The 12033-nt window shown below is 35.9% G+C and overlaps 1 long non-coding RNA gene across 1 annotated transcript in view; it reads right to left on the reverse strand.

Annotated features, from left to right (window-relative positions):
* Positions 1-205: 205 nt before the first annotated feature.
* Positions 206-12033, reverse strand: part of LOC145720346 (uncharacterized) — a 19875-nt gene continuing 8047 nt past the window's right edge. The window contains exons 2-3 of the long non-coding RNA XR_014143263.1: positions 5816-5848; positions 206-244 (exon numbers count right to left, since the gene is read on the reverse strand). This is a non-coding gene — a long non-coding RNA (uncharacterized LOC145720346). The remainder of the gene's footprint in view (positions 245-5815; positions 5849-12033) is intronic.

Consider the following 12033-nt stretch of genomic DNA (forward strand, 5'->3'; position numbering starts at 1 on the left):
TAGAGTCATACATATATTCACAAAAATATGTTACTAGAATGTTCATGGCCACGTTATTTCATAGCAGCATTTATTTGTAATATCCATAACACTGGAGATTGTCCGCATAACTGCCAGCAATGGAAAATTTAAAACTATAGTATATTCACACAATGCAGTCTTATACAGCGACAAGATTGAGTGAACTGCAGCTGAATGCAGTGACAGGTATGATTCTCACAAACATTGTTTTGAAAGAAAAAAGCTAGAAATAAAAGAGTACATATCACATTATTGCATTCATATAAAAACATACAAAACTAATCTATGCTGTCAAAAGTCAGGATAAGACTTAACTTGGGGTGGCAGAATATAAGAAATCAAACAGGACACAAGAGGGAGACTCTGGATGTGGATAATTTTCTGTTTCTTTGTTATTGTTATTTCTTTGTTTCTGTTATTTGTTTCTCGTTACTTATGAGTGTTTAATTTGTGAAAATTCATCAGGCTATACACTTGTAATATATGCACTTCCTTGCATTAAACTGTACTGCAATGTAGTCCTAATATCTCAACAAGCAGAGCCGATATATACACCCTCCCCCAATATGTATGTTCCGTGACAACTTCATGGTTATCATTGAATGTTTTTTACCCCCTCACCAAAAAATAGAGTAGGTAGGTCTTTCACTCTGCCTACATGGTAAAAGAGCTCCTTGTCGAGGTCACAAAGAAAAAGGCTAAGGGAACTCTAGGACCCACTTCATGGGTGAGCAACCAGTGCATTCACACAGGGTTCTGTGCATAGAAGATCCCTGTGCTTGGTTTAGTGCTCTGTTGTCACCATCTTGAAATTCTTGATAAGTTTTGAACAAGGGGCCTGTTCTTTCATTTTGCACTGGGTCCTGTAAATTATGCCCCATCCTGGGTAACTTGCCTCTTTTAAGTATCTGAGGTGGTCTCTATATTCAGCAATTGAGAAGTAAGCTTACATTTTTATAGGAGAGATTTTGTTAAGAAATAAGAAAGACCTAGCAGTTCAGAAAACAGTGCCTTACATATGTACATTCAAATAGATGCACAAAAAAGAATTAATAAAAGACATTTAAAACATATTACTGGGATAAGTAATCCTAATTTTGAGATGGAAGAGAATAATTATTAAGTAGTAATGTGGAAAGATAGGCAATCAGGCCAAACAGGATGGCATATCCACCCTACCTAATTCTATGATACATTCAATGCTATTATATGTTTCAGTAATTTCTCATTAATTTATCTTAGCACATCAGAAAAACATTTTTACAGAAAATGTTCCCTTAGGAATGTTGAAAACACGGGTTAGGGGTTCGAATTAGCTCAAAGCCAAGAGATTCATTCATCCATCCATCCATCCTTCTAATCATCCATTCATTCTTCCACCCATCTTATCCCACTGGCAACAAAAAGAGCATAAACATAAATCAGACCTGGATTCCATCTGAAAGGACATACAACATTTTTATAAGTAAATATTAGGCATGATAGAAAATATGTTCTTAGAGATATATTTGTTGTTCAGGAAATTTGGAGAAAAAGCAAACATTTCAGGCTAGGAAAAATCAGACATGCTTTTATAGAAAACAGTCCCTATATTGTGATTTGAAAGCTAGATAAGATTTGAATGTGCAGAGAGGTTTGGAAATATTTTTTCTTATTTTTCTTTTGTTCTTTCTTCAGTACATAACTCAAGTATCATCTGTTCTGGAAAATATTGCCTCATTCTTTTCTACCCACTATCATAGATAGACTGAACCTCAAATTTAAGTATAAAATGTGGTGACTTTAAGGACAAAAAATAAAGAACCTATAAGTACACATTAGGGATCCAATAACATAATATACATAATAGGAATCCAGTAAAAGTAGAAATTCAATAAATGTAAGTTACTTAACCAAGACCTTCTTCCAAATTCTTTGGCTTTGAATAGTGAGTGGTTCAGAACACAGACTAGAATTTCAGGTCTGCCTGGGTTTGATTCCAATTCCAACTCTTACTAGCTATGCAACCTGGGTATGTTACTTAACTTCCAATTTCTTAATTTCTTATTTCTCTTAAGCTTGAGGGAAGGTATTATATTTGACTTATCATTATGCTTCCCTAACTTCTCCAGTCCTACCAGCCCTATCCATTATAGACTATCTGGAACAAAATAGCTAGAGTGACCCTACTAAAATGGTGTTTATTTGTTGCCATTGTGAGTCAAACCATCCCCAAACTTAATGACTTAAAACAACAATGATTTATTATTTCTCATGATTCTGTGGGTTGGCTGGGCTGTTCCTCTGGTTGTTTTGGGCTTACTCATGCAGCTGGAGAATATACTGGGCTGGAAGATCCAAGATAGCCTCACTCACAGTTTTGGCAGTAGGTATGGCTGTTGGCTGGAGAAACTCAGTCTTCTATATAGCCTTCACCCTCCAGTAGCCTAAATCAGCTAAAACACACTTTTTGATAAAAGGAGATGCAAAATAATGCAGCCATGCTCTTCAATCTACCACAGTCCACCCTCTGATTACAAATATCTCCATTCCTAACACATGCAAAATATTGCTCACCCCTCTCCTCCAACTCAACCCAATATAGCATCAGGCTCAATCCTCTCTATCTCACAATCTGCATCTGCTCCAGATATAGACATAACTCCTTAGCTGCATTCCTTTTCACCCAGAGAGCTGTTTACTAAAAAGACATGTTACTCAAACCATTAAGATCTGTGCCCCCCATACACCCACCATATGCTGATGAGCTGGAGACAAAAGAACTGCATTAGATGCTCCTCTTCATGGAGGAGCATAACAGAAAGTCCACAACAGTCCTCATTTGTAGCAATCTGAAATATGGCTGAGCACATGCTTCTGGTTCTCAATGGGAACTGATAGGTCCAAGATGGCCTTTGAGATGCCTTGATTCCTACCTCCTCACATCTTTGTTCAAATGTTACTGTCTCATTATGGCCTTCCTTGAATACCTTATTTAAAATTGAACCACTCTCCCAACCAAAATTTCGTGCTCCTTATCCTTTTCTTTTCTTTTTTCCATACCATCTACAATCGTTTAAGTATCCTTTACAATTAATTTATTGCCTATCCCTACTTCTCCCGGCCCTAAAACTTAAGTTCCATGAGAGCAATATTTTTAAGTGTTATGTTCTGTGCTATTATACCCATAAACTAGAGAAGTGCTTGGCACATAATAGATTCTCAATAAATTCATAAACAGGTGTTCATTAGGTTTGCTGAAGCAAGATTATTTTGTAATACATCAAATCATAAACATTGGCACACAAATGAGTTTATAAGATCTTTTTTCTTAAAACAAGTCAAAGAAGGAAAATGGAGAAAAAATGAAAACATGAAGAATCTGAAGTGATAAAGAAAAGAGGTACATAAGGGAGCCCCAGGAGAGCTTGGGAATTGGGGTAATAAATACATAAAACTGATTGGTGATTATCTTATTTACAAAGCTAGAATGGAGGGGAGATGGGAAGTACATTGGAGTAGATTAAATCAAATTTGGAGTAAACTATCCCAGCTTTTTTTTTTTTTTTCCAACTCTGCTGCTCACTATAAATATAATTCTGGGGAAATCATTTAACCTCTCTTGCCCTCAGGTTCTGTATTTCTGAATTAAGGAAAATAATTTCCTTTTGCTTCCCTCAGAGGGTTGATGTGAAAATCAAATGAGATCATGTATGTAAATGTGCAAGTGTAAAAATGTAGGCTGATGATAATGATGATGATGATGGTGTGACCTCTAATAGATGGGAGTAGGAGAGTCAGAAAGGCAGGATATGCCAAAGGAGTCCCTGGCAAGCCCTCTGCCAAGAAAAGTTGAGGCACGGCCATCTTCAGCTTCAGGGTTACTGGCTCCTCTTCCTCTAGGATGCAATTAGAATGATTGGTTTTTAAATCTGTTAGGTATTTTGTGTGTGCCATGCCCTTCCCATCGAGTTGGAATTCAACTGTAGTCATCTTCCCTATTTAATTAATTTTATTTTATTTTGCATATTTGGAATTAGGGGCTTAGGAATGTCATATGCAAATATATGTAAAATAGAATGCAAATTGGTATGGAGAGCCAAAACCCCAGCTTTTTTTTTTTTCCCCAACAGGAATATATCACTGGAAAAAAAATGTTCTCACAGGCCTACTGTGCTTTAGCTCTTTAGAAGAGTCTTCATTGTTTAATCAGAGTTTATGACTATAAATAAAATGAATACAACTCTATATAATATTTAATATTAAAGAAGCTCATAGAGTTAGCAGCTTTGATATTTGATCTAATTCTTATTGAACAAACATGTTTTTGTAGCTTTGAGAAGTTAACTGAGGAAGTAGGGAAGTAGGAGATGACTGAGTAAGAAATGAGAATAGGAGGTGAAGGGGCTGGCTACTCTCTCACACCTGGCATGGCATGTGTCAGGCCACTAATTCACAAATTCCTGTGAGATGAAAAGAAGAAAGCTTTTTGTTTGTTTTCATTATTAAATGAAATCTAGAGAAAGAGATAGCAGATCAGTGGGCTTTTCTGTTCCATTTTGAAGAAATAATTTTATTCCATAAATTTACAGTAATTGTATAAAGCTTCTCAATGTCTGAAAATTGTGAAGAATCTGTAATCCTAACTTTTTTTTTATAGAAACTATATGATTGTTTGGAGTATATTTTAATAAATAACCCATTTTTACAAAGTACAAATTAGTGCAGGCTTTTGATACAGAACACCCAAAAGGCCAGATTATAATCATGGTTGTAAAAGGAAATAAGTGCCTGAATTTTGAAAAGTCCTTTAAGATGGCACATTGTTATTATTATCTTTTGCCATACTAAATCTTTTTGTGTTCTGACTTCTAGTAAAAGAGTGTTTGTATATGTATTCTAAGGAAGAGTGCATCAATATATTTCTGAAATTTTTTCAAATTACAAAAAACTGACTTCATGTAGCACTCCATAATTTCCCTCATCAAATCCTAAAGACTATATTAAAACATCTGTTTTTGGAATATCTTGCTGACAGTAGAATGCTATACCCCCAGGGAGTCTCCTACTTTTGCATAAAATTTGCATACTCATAAATAAGTTAACATAGGGGGGCAGTGTATCAACTGCAAACAAGTCTAGTATTTTTCATATATCCTTTTAACAACTGACTTAGGACAGAGAACTACAGATTTTTTGAAAAATGATTTTTCTCTCAATCACCTTTTAAATGAGACTGAATTCTTTATAAAGATTTCACCCTCCTAATTTTCCCTACCATCCTCAGAAATCCAAAGGTAGCTCAATTTGTTTCAATATTCAGAAGCAAAATATATTGTAGCTGTGAGCAAATAATATTTAAAGTGTGGCACATATGATAAGGTCTAAAATGGAATTTTATAGTAACATATGCATACCCTGGATTATGAGACATATGGCATAAGGTAGATCTGCATCTTTTTTTCTTTTCCTGACACAAAACAAATTTATACTCATGCAATCTTAGTATTTTATACACCTCAGTCAAGTACTAAGAAGTGCATCGTGATTCTTTTTTTTTTTTTTAATTTTATTTATTTGACAGAGAGAGACACAGCGAGAGAGGGAACACAAGCAGGGGGAGTGGGGGAGGGAGAAGCAGGCTTCCCGCCGAGCAGGGAGCCCAATGGGGGGCTCGATCCCAGGACTCTGGGATCATGACCTGAACCGAAGGCAGACGCTTAACGACTCAGCCACCCAGGCACCCGTGCATCGTGATTCCTATTTTTGGTTAATTGTGTGCCTTCAACTCTTTGAGTTTGAAAAGGAAACTTACCTTCTCCAGAGTTTATTCTGGTTGCACGCTAGCCTGGCGAATAATGGAGCATAATGGGAAAATTAGTCCATATAGACAACTGTCAAGTCAGCTTGCTACAGAGTCAGCATTATTATATTATTAATGTAATACAATAGTACATTAGTACAGAAGACCATTATTCTAATATAATACTAAGAACTACTTCCCTGATTCCCGTCAATGCCCAGGCTGGTGAGAATATAGTAGGTAAGGACTTGACCAGTGAGGATTCAGGGAACATAGGAATTACCTTATACAACCACCGGAGAGTGTACAAAGTTACACAATTAGAATTTTATCTTTTATTTAAGATTCTAACAGTTGCTTAAATAAAAATATTTTGGCAGAGGGATTAACACATAAAGCTATTATCTGTAATTTATAACTTAATGAATAGTTTCTTAACCTGGGGCCTATGAACAGTAGATAGAATTTAGGGGAATAATAAACCCTCTTAAACCATATGCAAATTTTTGTTTATATTCATTTGTGTGAATATTTGGAGGAAAAGGACTCATAGATTTTGACATATTGCCAAGGGAGTTCACAGACTCTGGAATATTGTAAACAACACTTTAGAAGGATCTGTGTAAATTCAACCAGAGCAATGATTGGGCCAATACCAAGAATTGAGTCCTAAGGGACTGAATTTGGGGCAGTATATATTTTCTCTATTAATTAGAATATTTTCTTTTGCTTGTAACAGAAAATCCAACAAAGTCCAGGAAATTTATGGTATTATTGAATGAAAAGTCCATCAATAGCATCAGGTTATAAGTCTTGATCCAGCATGAAAAATTACATGACCAGAAACTTGTTTCCATTTCTCTATTTGTCTCCTCCATCTCCTCAGGTCTGTTAATGGGTGCTGCACTAACCAGAACTATGACTCTGTTCAAATTCATCAAGATCTGAGTCAGCATAATCAGCAAAATACCTGAAGTACAGTCTTAATGGATTGGCTAAATGATACGTCCATCTTAGAATCATTGTAGAGGGGAGGGGTAAAATATACTTATTAGCTTAAGCAATTATAGCCCACCCCTGAAGCTTAGGATGGAATTGATCTGATCTAAGCATGTGGTTGAGAAAAGAGAAGAATAATCTGTCCAAAGGCAGTTTGTGGTATTTTTACAAAAAAAAAAGGAGAGAGAGAAAAGAAAAAAAGAAAAAGAAAAAAAGAAATGAAAGGAAAAGAAAAGAAAAGGAGAAATATATCCCAGCTGTCAAACAACAATTTCCTACCATATTATCCAAGAAAGAAATGAAAGGACACTTCTTAGCCAAAGTGTGTTGATGTTGATAGCCAGATACCAGGTTCAAAATGAAGAAACAGGACATGAACCAGATAATAATGTCAAGATCTAGTTGCAAGGTGGAGATAGAAGATAGGAACAGGTCAGCGGGGAAACAAACGGTTTTCTGGGCAAGGGCTATAAACCATATTGGAGCTGCTTTGGTTTACGGTCAGAAGGCATTTACTGTGTGGTTGGTATAGAATTGAGAATTTATTACCCATATATGTCCACAAACTGCTATTACCAGTATCATTAGGTTTGCACTACCTTTAAACCTTCTTTTATTGATAACCTGGCATCAACAGGAATAAATAGTGAACTTAGACTCCTCTTCATTCTTTCTTACTTCGTAATTCTTTTATTTCAAAGTCAGTCTCCCCACAGCCCCCCACCCCACCTCCAATCTCTTTTCAGGAAAGGGTTAACTACTTGTGAATAGTGACATAGTGGGGTTCTTTTCTGGAAATATCTATGAAGAACTGGGATGGGTCTTTGATTTTTACCATACTTGCAATCTAACAAGTTAGCCCACCACAGTTTAATGAATGCTGACAAACAACATAAGACTCCTAGGTCAAAGACAAAGGACAGTTTATTATTTACAGCAAGAGCAGTGGTCAGAGAATCAGCATTTGTGCTGAGCCTTGGATCCCACAGGGCCATGCAAAAAGGGCTGGATGATACCTGCGTGTGCAGCGGGTAGCATTACAGAGAAAAACTGAGCTTGGAAAACCCAAATCTTTACCGGACAGTAAGCATACACGCCCATTGTTCTGGAGAAAGATGTTATCTTATCTTCCAAGGCTGTCGCTGTGGAAATGCCCTTAAAATAATAGTCCAGAACAAAAACAGTTGTTCATTCATAACAACACGGAGAGAAACAAGAAGTGTCTGCCAACAATATCCAACTGCATTCTTCCAAGCACTTTGGAAAAATTTCTTTCTTTTTTTTTTTTAAGGTTTTATTTATTTATTTGTCAGAGAGAGAGCACAAGCATGGGGAGTGGTAGGCAGAGGGAGAAGCAGGCTCCCCACTGAGCAGGGAGCCCCATGTGGGCTCCATCCCAGGACCCTGGGATCATGACCTGAGCCTAAGGCAAACGCTTAACTGACTGAGCCACCCAGGTGTCCAAGAAAAATTTATTTCTAAGAGCCACAGACACCATTCAGGTTCCTGGGTGTTTGTCACCTTAGAAATAGAAATAGGAATGGGGCAGAAAATAAGACAGTGTAGCTAAAATTACTGGGAAATTTCCTAGATCTTTTGGTTAAAATGCAAATATCTTTGGAGGAATGTCATTATAACAGCTATTAGCTTATGAAACAGCTATTATGGACATGGATATTAAATAGTAGTGCTCTGAATCTGTTAAATATTTTTACATTTACTGGTTTATTCTATCTACACAACAACCCTGCATGACAGGCAAGTATGTAACTGTTATGCGATTTAATAACAAAATAAAACTGAAACACAGAGAGGTTAAGCAACTTGTGTTCAATTAAATAATAACATCACCAGTAAATAGGAATATAATTTGCCCTAGAATTATAAATAAATATGTATATATCATTCAACCTTTAATTGATAAACAAAAAACTATAAAAATGCATAATAGATAAAACTGAGTGAGGTTCTGGAGTTTCGTATTATAATACTGCAGAGTACTGCAAAATATTCAAATAATAGACCCTAGAATGATTACTCTGGGGTATATTTCCTATTTGATAAGAATATCAACAAATTTAAATTCTGTAATAACTTTAGAAAAGATTACTGATGTAAGAATTTATTATTTTTTGTAAGCTACTTCAAGCTCCCTCAGTTAGAGATGCTTTTTTAGTGAAGTAACTAATTTGCCAAGTTAAAATCACTTTACAAATGAGGAGGCTAATTTTGTTTTTATCATTTAACTATAGGATATTAATCACCTGATGAAACAGAAAGATTTAACAAAATGAGCATGTTCAAATCACTTGGCAAGTATGTGTTAAAGAGAGCAGATAATAACTCTTTTGGGAGATTTTTATTTTTATTTTTTACCTGAAACAAAAGCAGATCACAAAGTGTAATGGTGGTGTTTCTTTTTTAAATCTGTAACACAGTAGCAGATTGTCAAAAAGGGTTAAAGACGTTGTCGGCCATGACTTTTTTCAGTTCTCTAGAGTGTGGCAAAATGTATTATTTGGCGTAATCATGACACAGATCTGCATGTGTATGTCTTCAATAATTCATGTTGCAGCTTGTCTCACTGTGGGGACAGATGTCAGTGAAACCAGTGACAGCCGATCATGCTGATCCCACGGTGACACTGAGCCTTGAGTATATGCCCAGTGAGTCTGATTGGAGCTAAGAATATACGGGCCAGCAAGTTTGGGTGTAGCTATTCATTTCACAAAGCTATGAAATGTACATATTTATATGCATGTATGTATAGAATGCCTTGCTTCCATATAATTTCCTAAAAATTTGGAAATCTTTATAATTTGTACTAGTTATATGTGGGAACATTCCTTACATTTGAATGTCATATTTATTAGATGACTTAAAATATACATAGAATATGTTAATGACAAAATCAATTATTTATTGTTAGGTATAAAAATGTATATGTCTCTTACAGGTGATTTACAGAATTACCAGTCTTGATTAATCTTGTATTACTAATTCATGTACAGAACAAATGTTGCATACCTAGAAGATCAAAGAAGCCAGGACACTGAAGTTTTGCTTTCAAAGACTTATCTTTGTTTCTCACAATGATTGGTATTTTCTTTTAACATTAGAATTAAAAAATGATCTTATTCCATATTCTCTAAGAAAAGCATAAATGTACATCTGTCAGTAAGTGTCTGTGAACATTAGATTATAGCATATAGTACATTGATTACATTATAGAAACATTACCCCTGCCTAATGTTAGTCTAATCCTTATGCATTAACCCATAACAACTTTCATAGCAAAGGACCAGAATAGGAGAAGGTAGCTGGAGCTGTGCAAGTCTATTCATGTGTGCAGGAAGATATACGGAGCTAGTAGTTTCAAAGCCTTTTAAAGGCAAAATGTTGCCTAATATTTTCGGATCCCCAAAATGAGCTCCTATTTATCTGTTTCTTAAATAACATGAGAGAAGTGTCAAGTTCTACTTATAACCTACAAAATCCCTGATTAACAACTAGAAAATACCACGTGTGTAAGTATGTGTGTGGGTATATGTATATGTACATGTGTGTATCTATACTGTATTTTAAAATATTCAACAGAACAAAAATTCATATTTATGTTTTCTAGTAATATGTTCTTTTGCCATTTTTGCCTTGCCCTTAGACATGTGGCATTTTGTTCGGCTTTTAGAGTCACTTTTCTTGGTGATTTCATTGTTTTAGAGAGGAAGTTCCTGGCTTATTCTTAATGACTCTTCTGATCCTCCCCTACCCCCCTCAAGTCAGTACATTTAGAAAAAGGCACTGATTTTCCATTATCCCAGGATTAGACTGTTTTCAAGATACACGTAAGTCAGGGAATCTCTTCAGTGCTACCATGCATAGTGTTGCCTAACAGTGGGTACCATTTTTCTTTGGAGGTGCATTTACATAAACATTTCTAATCACAGCTCCATAAAGAGACACGGTATAATAATTCATGACTTTTAGGTAATATGTCATATGAATCTTAACATATGGCATTACACTCTACAATGGCAATCTTGGCTTCCAAAGGGACCTGGAAAACATCCAGCGAGATGAGAATAAGCCAAACTTGATAGAAAACCATATCGATGCTAATCCAGGTTTACACCTTTCATTCAGACTCGGAACTCTCTAGCAGATGGTTCAGTGTTGAAGCACTAATGTTAGCAAAATGTCAAAACTATTTTGCTAGACTCCCCAGTTGTTCATACAGAGTATTTTTCAAGTGCTGGATATCAAAGTGGTATTAATAAATGGCAGCACTAAGGTCTCTGATCATAAATTCAGGGTTTTAGTTTCAATTTCCAAGGACAATCTGGCTTTGCTCCCTTGGAAGATAGCCAATCAGCTTTTACAATTTGATTTTACAAATTTAGAAGTTTCTTCCCTGATTCTTTAGCCAACAAGGGCATATTCAAAGAAGACAAAGGAATGCAGAACCACTTGGCGGATAGCATTATCAGTGGCTGCTGTATCAATTTAATCATACAAACAAATGTCATGATATAGAGATTCTGAATCAAAATTTCTTATCCTTGGATTCACGGACATAGAGAAAAAATCTAAATGGGCTTCAAAGAGTCCACAAACCATCTGAATTCAGAGGCAAATGTGGGTGCAGGTGTGGGTGTGTATATGTATAATTTTCTATGTGCACACACATATACACTGAATATGCAAAATGAATGAATAAATGAGTGAATGACCCTCAGATTAGGATCGAGCAATGGTTTCAGTTTGTTATAGAAAGTCAGAATTACATTTATAAAACAAGAATGGGGACACCTGGGTGGTGCAGTCAGCTGGGCATCCAACTCTTGGGTTTCAGCTGGGGTGGTGAGGTCAAGCCCGAGGGGGGCTCTGTGCTCAGCGAGGAGTCTGCTTAAGATTGTCTCTCCCTTTGCCCCTCCCCCCTCAAATAAATAAATAGATCTTAAAAACAAGAATGAATCTATTTGCACCTAGATGAAAACATTTATGCATTAATTGATTACTTACTACCTATTAGGTCTACACAGTCTTTAACGTATTTTCTTCTTCTTGTATTACAAACATATCTTCTGAAGTAAGAATTAAGAGCCCTGTGTTGTAAAAGTGGGTGAAAGACCTCAATGTGAGACAGGAATCCATCAAAATCCTAGAGGAGAACATAGGCAGTGACCTCTTTGACATCGCCCACAGCAACTTCTTTCAAGATACATCTCCAA

This window comes from Leptonychotes weddellii, chromosome 2 (assembly GCF_054177405.1).
Source record: "Leptonychotes weddellii isolate Sample4059 chromosome 2, ASM5417740v2, whole genome shotgun sequence".
NCBI classification, from domain to species: Eukaryota; Metazoa; Chordata; class Mammalia; order Carnivora; family Phocidae; genus Leptonychotes; species Leptonychotes weddellii.